At 40.1% G+C, this 10,000-nt stretch overlaps 1 long non-coding RNA gene across 2 annotated transcripts in view; it reads right to left on the reverse strand.

Annotated features, from left to right (window-relative positions):
- Positions 1-8,023: 8,023 nt before the first annotated feature.
- LOC126992119 (uncharacterized) overlaps positions 8,024-10,000 on the reverse strand; it is a 3,690-nt gene continuing 1,713 nt past the window's right edge. Inside the window, exons 3-4 of one of the 2 annotated variants that reach the window (XR_007746224.1) lie at positions 8,099-9,649; positions 8,024-8,038 (exon numbers count right to left, since the gene is read on the reverse strand). This is a non-coding gene — a long non-coding RNA (uncharacterized LOC126992119). The other variant, XR_007746223.1, reaches the window with a different exon arrangement.

Below are 10,000 nucleotides of genomic sequence, written 5' to 3' on the forward strand. Positions count from 1 at the left end.
CCTCCTCCTCCTCCTCCTCCTCCTCCTCCTCCTCCTCCTCCTCTTCCTCACCTTTATCAGTTTTCCTTTTCTCTCTCCCTCTTGTCTTCTTCCCCTCTTCCTAGTCATATTTACTTCCCTTCCTCCTCTTCTCTTTCTCTCTTCCTGCTTCTCCTCTTACTCCTTCCTTCCTTCCTTCCGCAACAGGTAACACTATACAAAAAGTCACAGTAATATACGTGTTCTCTCTCTCTCTCGATTTTTTTGTTTTGATAAGTCAGTCTTGCCGGATTTAGATACTTCTCCTCATCCTCCTCCTCCTCCTCCTCCTCCTCCTCCTCCTCCTCCTCCTCCTCCTCCTCCTCCTGTTTCCAAGGGAGTTGCCACATATTCTTCAGACCGATAAGGGATATGAAATGCAGAGAGAGAGAGAGAGAGAGAGAGAGAGAGAGAGAGAGAGAGAGAGAGAGAGAGAGAGAGAGAGAGAGAGATTTGTGTGTACTTGAAAGCTTTCTGTGTGTGTTAGTGTGTGTTAGTGTGTGTGTGTGTGTGTGTGTGTGTGTGTGTGTGTGTGTGCGTGCGTGCGTGCGTCCCAATAACCGCAGTGCAGTCATCCTTTTCTTCCTCCTCCTCGTGATTGCCTCCGCTTATCTCTCTCTCTCTCTCTCTCTCTCTCTCTCTCTCTCTCTCTCTCTCTTTCCTTGTTTTCCTCTCCTAACTCGTCTTTTTCTTCCTCCTTTCCTTTTTTTTGTTATGGAGGTTTTTTGTTTGTTTTTCTCTTTTTTCACATGAGTTTTTTTTTTCTAGCACTCTTGAGAAAGAAGAAGAGAAATACTAGAATAAATAAAATGCTATGGAAAAGAGAAGAAAAACAAAAGATATATATGACAAGAAAAAGTGGAAGAGGAAGAAAATGAGTAAAGAGGGAAAAAAGACAAAGAAAGAGAAGAAAAAAGATGAGAAACGAGATAAGGAAATACTAGAAAAAATAACTGCTGTGAAAAAAAGTGAAAAAAAATATATAAGAAGAAGAAAAGGAGAGGAAGAAGACGACGATTTTAAAGAGGAAAGAAAGATAAGAAAAGAAAGGGAAAACGGAGGTGAGAAGAGGAATACTAGACACAACAATGCAATGGGAAAAGGAGAAAAAACAACAAAGAAATATACCAAAAACAATATCAAAAGGAAAGAAGAGAAAGACGAGTAAAATAAAGAGGGAAGGAAAACGAGGGTGCAGAGGAGGAGGAGGAGGAGGAGGAGAAAGAACAAGAATAACAGAAATAGGATAAATGTAGTTGCTGTTTTTCCATCTTTTTGCACCTTCCGATGTTATGGTTCTCGTGATTCTCGGATTCTACTGTAATTACTTTTAACAGAAACCCTTTGCTGAAAATAACGCTTTAACTAGTGATTGAAGAACAGAGAGAGGGAGATGGAGTGACCGACAGACAGACACAGTACGACAGACGATTAGGAAGAGCAGACAGACGGACACACAGATAGACAAAAAGACAGACAGATAGATACTGGAAGAAAAAGATATAAAAAAATAACGCTTTAACTATTGATTGAGAGACAGAGAGAGGGAGATGGAGTGACCGACAGACAGACACAGTACGACAGACGAGGAGGAAAGGCAGACAGACGGACACACACAGACAAAAAGACAGACAGATAGATACTGGAAGAAAAAGATATAAAAAAATAACGCTTTAACTATTGATTGAGAGACAGAGAGAGGGAGAGGGAGTGACAGACAGACAGACACAGTACGACAGACGAGGAGGAAAGGCAGACAGACGGACACACAGATAGACAGAAAGACAGACAGACAGGCAGACAGACAAATAGACAGATAGATAAAATAATTACAAAGAAAAAGAGATAAAAAAAGACACTGGATAAAGAACACGACAACAATTTAGGAGCAGTAAGTAGCGGGCTTTTTTTATTATTATTTTTTTTTTACGCCCTTGCTCTGTCTCCTCTGCTGTAAAACAAACAAAAAATTAAATATCAAAACACACACACACACACACACACACACACACACACACACACACACACACACACACACACACACACACACACACCTTGTAAGAAATAGCACCAGCAGAATACCGAAGCGCCCGAATTAAAACAAACAAACAAACAAACAAACAGTGAAGGAACGAACAATCAAGCCTCACTTTTCTTAACCTTCCAACACACAATGAAGAGCGTCTGTTTCACTTCTGTGGGCGTCTCTCACTTTGGCGGGAGTGTTTCTCGCGCTAAAGTCGAGTTAAAAAAGGGGCATACTAACTTTTCTCTCTCTCTCTCTCTCGACACACACAATGAAGGGAGTTCGTTTCACTTCTGCGGGGGTCATTTTCACTCTATTAAGGGGGGCTGTTTCACTTTTGCGGGAGTCTGTTCCTCGAGTTTAAGAAATATATGCATACCTAGTTTTTTTTCCTTTTTTTCTCTTTTTTTCTTCTCTCTCTATCGACACACACAACGAAGGGAGTTTGTTTGACTTCTGCGGGGGTCATTTTCTCTCTATTAAGGGAGGCTGTTTCACTTTTCCTGGAGTCTGTTCCTCGAGTTGAAAAAAAAATATGCATACCTAGTTTTTTCCTTTTCTCTCTCTTCCCTCTCTTCAGTACGAATGCTCCGGTTACTCTGGTGGAACTTTTTGCATTCATTCTCTTCACAAAGCCATTCTCTTCACTAAGCCGTTCTCTTCGCCTCCCAATGATGTGCTTGTGCTGGTCTATTGAGGTGTTACGTTCTTAACTTTTTTTTAATGGCTAACTTTCGCGTTTTTCTGTGTTCGGTAATACCCGCTGTTTTTTTTACTTTTTTTTCTCTTCATTTAAATGATAGGCATTGCTGATGTATTTGTCGAGGTGTTACGTTCTTAACTATTTTTTATTGCTAACTTTCCCTCGTGTTTCTCAGTACCTATTCATCTAGTTTTTATATATATTTTTTTGTTGATGTTACGTTTTATTTTTTTCACAGCATTATATAATTTCTACTAATCTTGTCCTTTCTCCTTTCTTTTTTTTCTTTTTTCACTGCATCATATAATTTCTACCAATCTCCTATTTTCTTTTTTTTCTTTTTCACTGCATTATATAATTTCTACTAATCTTCTCCTGTTTCCTCTCTCTCTCCATCTTTTTCACGTTTTTCTTATTTAAATGATAGGAGTTACTTGTATATATCTTGACTTGTAGATTTATCATGTATATTCTTTTTTCTTATAACCAAAGGAAACAGTTCAGGGGCGAAATATAGAAGAGAGAAAAAGCCCGCTAATCACGGCTCCTATGCGAGGGAGTACGAGTGAGAGGAAAGGATGCAACTCAAGGGGAAAAAAAAGCACTGTGTCACTGTTCCTATTAGATAAAGTAGAGATGAGGGGCCAAAAGTGAGGATAATATTATTCTTTTGAAGTATATTTTTCGAGTCTCATCCTCAGAGAGAGTTACACAGTCGGTCACGTAACGATTAAGTGATTTATTTAATGTAGTTCTTGCATATTAAACTTTCTATATAACAACAAATAGATAAATAGATAGATAGAAAGACATTTAGATAGATAGATAGATAGATAGATATAATAGATTGTTAGGTAGATAGATAAATAAATAGGTAAATAGATAGATATACAAATAGTTGGATAGATGGGTAGGGAGGGAGGGAGGGGAGAAACACACACACACACACACACACACACACACACACACACACACACACACACACACACACACACACACACACACAGAGAGAGAGAGAGAGAGAGAGAGAGAGAGAGAGAGAGAGAGAGAGAGAGAGAGAGAGAGAGAAAAAAAGAATCCACCTAACTACAATGCATTTATATTAATTTCCGAACTTAAAATTTTCCTCATGCCGTCACACCTCGACCCCTCTTTAGCGAACGCCGTAATACCGAGGTCAACCCCCAGGCAACAAACATCCAGGTGAGCTAATGCATTATTCCACCCCAAACACCTGTCCCAAGAGTATATAAAGGTAAATAACGATAATGACACACCTGAGCGGGCTATCCCAGGTGTTATTTCTCGCCCTCTGTAAACAATTGAAGGATGTTGATACAAGTTCCCCAGCGCCGTTCCGCTAATATCTCTCTCATTTATTTTTGTTGTTTTATTTTATCTCTTAGCCTTGAGGAAATACCGTTCAGTTAATAATAGTGTGTGTGTGTGTGTGTGTGTGTGTGTGTGTGTGTGTGTGTGTGTGTGTTGGATCAGATATTTTAGGAACAGGTTTCGATAACTTCTTTTTTCTCCTCCTCCTTTTATTATTGTTTTGATCCCTCCTCCTCCTCCTCCTATGGGTTCGTCGGTTCATTCTTTAAGTTTGATGAGGGCAATTGTTTGTAAAGGAACACCAGGTAGACTGTGTGAAAGGGAGGGGGACTTCTCTTCTCTCTCTCTCTCTCTCCTGATGATTAAGAAAAATGATAATAATAACAGAAATAATAATGATGACTAATATAAAAAGATAATAAAGGTGATTAGGATACAAAAATATAAAAAAAAGTGTAAAGGAATTGAACTGGACAAATGTAATCGTAATTATGTAAATATAATTCGTGAATTAGATACATAAATAGATAAACAGATAGATGAATAAATAAATAGATAGATAGGTGGATAGATAGATATTTTGACAGAAAGATCAATAGACAGGCAAAACGACGAACAGATAGATAGAAAAATAGATACAGAGATAGATAGATGTATAGAGTTAAAAAAAAAGTTAGACACAAAGACTGATAGACAAACAGGAGAGGCGAGAATATACAAAAAAATATAGATATAGGAAGAGAAAGAGAAATTTATGAAGAATGAAAAAAAAAAAAAAAGAGAATATATCAACAAGAGAGAGAGAGAGAGAGAGAGAGAGAGAGAGAGAGAGAGAGAGAGAGAGAGAGAGAGAGAGAGAGAGAGAGAGAGAGAGAGAGAGAGAGAGAGAGATCACATCCCCTTGAATACATAATGAGTCAACACACTTTGTCGGAAATTCCAATCGTTAACATAACTTTCCCAGAGAGAGAGAGAGAGAGAGAGAGAGAGAGAGGAGGGGAGGGGAGGAGGATTATGAGCGTTTATGTAAGGATTGTGTAGGTAGGGGGGAGGGATTTTTTTTTTTTTTTCATCTTTTCCCTCGTTTTTTTTTGTGACTTTGTCTATTATGTTATTTTCTTTTTTATGTCTTTTTACTCTTTGTTATTTTCCACTTTTCTTATTAATGTTATTTTCTTATTTATATCATTTTCCATGTATGTTATTTCCTTCTTTTCCTGTTGTTATTTTCTCCATTTCTTACGCTCATTTTCTCTTTTTCTTCTTCTCATTTTCTTCTCTTCTCATTTTCTCTTCTTCTTCTCATTTTCTTTTCTTCTCATTTTCTTTTCTTCTTCTCATTTTCTTCTCATCTTATTCTCATTTTCTTTTTCTTATCCTCATTTTCTTTTCTTTTCATTTTCATTTTCTTCTCTTCTTATTCTCGTTTTCTTCTTCTCATTTTCTTTTCTTATTTTCATTTTCTTTATCCTATTGTCAGTTTTTTCTTTTTCCTATTGTCATATTCTTCTTATTGTCATTTTTTGTCATTTTCTTCTTTTCTTATTATCATTTTCTTATTTTCTTGTCATTTTCTTCTCCCATTTTCATTTTCTTATTGTCATTTTTTTCTTGTCTTGTCGTGTACATTGAGAAACCTGTTTACCCTTCGCTTCGCCTCAAGGAAAATCATATTAATAGTAACTGAGTCAAAAGAGGAGGAGGAGGAGGAGGAAGAAGAAAGACGACGAAGAGGGACATGAGACTTCAAGAGAGGAGGTTAGATAGATGAGGAAGGGAAGGAAGGGACTTGTGTGTGCAAAGGAGAAGAGAAGAAGGAAGAGGAGGAGGAGGAAAAAGGGATGAGAGAGAGAGAGAGAGAGAGAGAGAGAGAGAGAGAGAGAGAGAGAGAGAGAGAGAGAGAGAGAGAGAATATTCAGAGACGCATAAGAGAGGAATGTCGGGAGGGAAGGAGGGATGGAGGGAAGGGGTGAGAGAGATAGAAAAAGAGGGAAGGGGTAAGAGAGGAAGGGAAGGAAGGGAGGGGTAAGGAAGAGAGATAGGGAGCGAAGGGAAGTGGTAAGGGAGGGGTAGGAAGGGAAGGGATGGGAGGGAAAGGAGTCGTAAGGAAAAATAAGGGAGGGAGGAACTGGGTAAGGAAGAGAGGGAGGAAAGAAAGGGAGCTAGAGGGAAGGAATGGGTAGGGAGGAAGAGAGGTATAGGGGGTGGAGGGAAGGAGTCAGAGAGGTAGGAGGGAAGGGAAGGGTAAGGAAGGGAAGGAAGGGAAGGAAGGGAAATCAAGTGTGAGAGTCGTAACATTTTATTAGGTCAGTCGACGACCTTTTGGAATCCCTTGTGACATTTCAACACGATTTATCTGATCAACTTCTCCTCCTCCTCCTCCTCCTCCTCCTCCTCCTCCTCCTCCTCCTCCTCCTTTCGTCTCCATTCCCCGTCCCCATATCCGCTCTCGCCCCCCACCCTATTTCTCTCTCCTTAACCTCTTTCTTTTCTTTCCCTCCCTTCTTTCATCCATTAATCTGTACCCTCCCTTTCTTCGCTTTCTTCTTCAACATTTTTTTCAACTTATATCTCTTTTTCAACATTTTTTCAACTTTTTTTTCAATATTTTTCTCTCTTTTTTCAACATTTATCTGCATCTTTATCCTCCCATTCTTCACTTTCTTCTTCAACATTTTTTTCTGTCTATTCGTCCTTCCTTTCATCCATTTCTACTTCTATTTCGCTCTTCTTCACTTTTCTTATTCCCTTTCTTCTGTCTCTTTTCTCTCTTCCGTCTCTTCTTTTCTTCTTTATTCTTCTCCTCTTTCATCCTATCCTCTTTATTTTCCACTTTTCACTCATTAACCTTTTTCTCATCTATCTCTTCCATCTTCCACCCCTTTCTTTATCTATATCCTCTTTTCCATCCCTTCCCATCTCTATTTTCTACTGCTCACTTTCTTCAACTCTTTTTTTATCCATCTATTATTTGTTTCCACTTTTCCCTTTCATTACCCCTTTTCTCCTCTATCTCTTCCCTCTTCCACCCCTTTCCTTCTCTTTCTCTCTTTCTCCATGAATCAGATTCCTACCTTCCCATCTTACCTTGTCTTCCGTCCCTATCATCCTGTAATTCAATTTATCCACTTTCCCTTTCCTTCCATTTAATCTTCCCTACCTCCATCCCTCCCCCCTTTGCCTCCTACCGCGCTTCCAACCCTCCTAATCTACCTGTGTCTGCCTGTGTCTACCTGCCTTTCCCTTTCATCTCACAATTACCTGGCAACACAAAAATCGAGTCTCGTCATGTGGTAGCAGTGTTGCCATCGCCAGGTGTGTGTTGCGTGAGGGAATACAGGTGAGAGGGATTCCCCGGTGTTGTGTGTTGTGTTTGCCTGTCAGGTGCGATGTTACCTCACCTTTGTGTTGGTTTTCGCTTTCTTCTTTTTCCTCTCGTCACTTTCTTCTTTACCCCTTTCGTCTGTCTATCTTTCCCTTCTTCCATTCCTCTCCATATTTCTATTACTGTATTCTTTGTTCGTATATCGTTTTCCTTAATTCCCTCGTCCGTTTTCCTCTCTTCTATCCTCTCCTTTCTCTCTCTCACTACTCTTAACTTTCTTCTTAACTCCTTTCGTTTATCTATCTTTCCTTTTTCACATTTCTTCCTTTCTCTATTTCCGGTTTCGGGTGCTGTATAGACGTTATGAAGACCATCTGTACGTTTATTTCACCACCTGTACGTTCATTTCACCACCTGTACGTTCATTTTACCACCTGTACGTTCATTTTACCACCTGTACATTCATTTCACCACCTGTACGTTCATTTCACCACCTGTACGTTCATTTTACCACCTGTACGTTCATTTCACCACCTGTACGTTCATTTCACCACCTGTACGTTCATTTTACCACCTGTACGTTCATTTTACCACCTGTACGTTCATTTTACCACCTGTACGTTCATTTTACCACCTGTACGTTCATTTTACCACCTGTACGTTCATTTCACCACCTGTACGTTCATTTCACCACCTGTACGTTCATTTTACCACCTGTACGTTCATTTTACCACCTGTACGTTCCAGCCACCATCAGTCAACTATTTTCTACCGTCCTTCCGTCTTCCTGTATCCTTTGTTCTTGTTTCCCACCCCGAACACCATGAAGGTCAGAGGCACTCAGAAGAACCCGACTCACCTCCTCTGTGGCCTCTGGAAATGTATGTTGGCCTTGACTTTCACAGGGAGGCAACTCAAGGGCAAATAATAGAAACAGCAACGAAAAGGCGGTTTTTATTTTATACAAACATTCTTGACAAGCTCCTCTTTAATCGTCCGATCGCATAACGAGAGAGGGAATAACTAATGAAGAGCGAATGAATAACCGATAACAGTACTACACAAGAGGCATGAATAGTGAGTGATGGTGAATAACTAACGATATCTTCTTGGAGTCTCATTACACCCTTTGTTTATTCATTAGTAAGTTTTTTTTTTTTTTTTTTTTTTACAGCAAGGGAGGGACAGCAGCAACAAAAATCGTGCTAGTGGGCCCAACGGTGCCAGATTGTCATACTCAGCCGCTTATATTTCCCGACTTCCTGCCCCAAAACTGTCGTCTGGGGCCCCATAACGAGACTCATTTATAATTACGTTAAAAGAGATAGATCCTGATGTTTCTGGGCAATAGTTAGGCGTCAGAAACCGGTAAATACTATGCTCTGAGTACGATAATATGGCAACGGTGCTAGTGACCAGAACGAGAGGTCAGTTTCGGGTGTTTTTCTTGGTTCCTTCACCTGTTCATCTCTCCACCTGTTGATCTTGATGGGGAATAACCTGAACATTCTCCTCTTGTAGTCTCTTAATACACGTTCTTATTCCGTCATTTATTGTCTCTCTCGATTCCCTTTCCTGTCCATATCTCCTCACATTGTTCTTCTTGATGGTAAATAACTTGCACTCTCTCCTCTCTCCTTTCATACTCTTTTACCCAACGTTAATCCATCAGTTAATCCATCTATCTCCACCCGAAATTGACCTCTCTCTTGGCCACTCTACTTTTGTCTGTTGTGGGAGCGGTGAGTATCGGGGTTCTTTCTACACTTTTTGTTGCCTTTGTTATAAAAAAAAAAAAGTTAATGTCTCTTCATCCCCCAACCTCTCCAACTTTACTCTTGTTGATCTTGATGTTGAAGTACTTGCAGACTCTACCATTAGCTTCTTCATACCCTTTGTTAAATCTATCAGTCGGTGTCTCTCTTCATCCCCCAACCTGTCCACCTTTCCTCTTGTTGATTTTCTTGATGGTGAAGTACTTGCAGACTCTCTTCCTGTAGCTTCTTCATACTCTTTGTTAAATCCATTAGTCGGTGTCTCTCTTCATGCCCCCAACCCGTCCACCTTTCTGATCTTCTTAATGGCGACTAACATGCAGACACTTCTCTTTTTCCTTCCTCATACTCTTGCTCTCCCATCAGTGTCCTCGACCCCCTCACCTGCCCGCTCTCCCACCTGTCCATCTATCACCATGTCCTCCAGTCGTACTCACAGTCGCATGGGGGGTAGAAACAGAGGCATCCGGCTGCAGGGGAAGGGGACGAAGAGGCATTAGTGTTAGGAGAACCAGAGAGGTCGATGGAAAGTGTATCGTGGTTATAAGAAATTGTATACCTTTTTTTTTTCAGTTTGACAGGTAGACTGGTGGAAGAGAGAGAGAGAGAGAGAGAGAGAGAGAGAGAGAGAGAGAGAGAGAGAGAGAGAGAGAGAGAGAGAGAGAGAGAGAGAGAGAGAGAGAGAGGCACACACACACAGACAGACAGACAGAGTGAGGCAGACAACAGACAGACAAAGGGTTAAACAGAAAGTCAGACAGATACACGGAGAGAAAATATAAATAAAGACAGACAAAAACAGATAGAGAGAAACAGACAGA

The sequence above is a fragment of the Eriocheir sinensis genome, unplaced genomic scaffold, assembly GCF_024679095.1.
Source record: "Eriocheir sinensis breed Jianghai 21 unplaced genomic scaffold, ASM2467909v1 Scaffold403, whole genome shotgun sequence".
NCBI classification, from domain to species: domain Eukaryota; kingdom Metazoa; phylum Arthropoda; class Malacostraca; order Decapoda; family Varunidae; genus Eriocheir; species Eriocheir sinensis.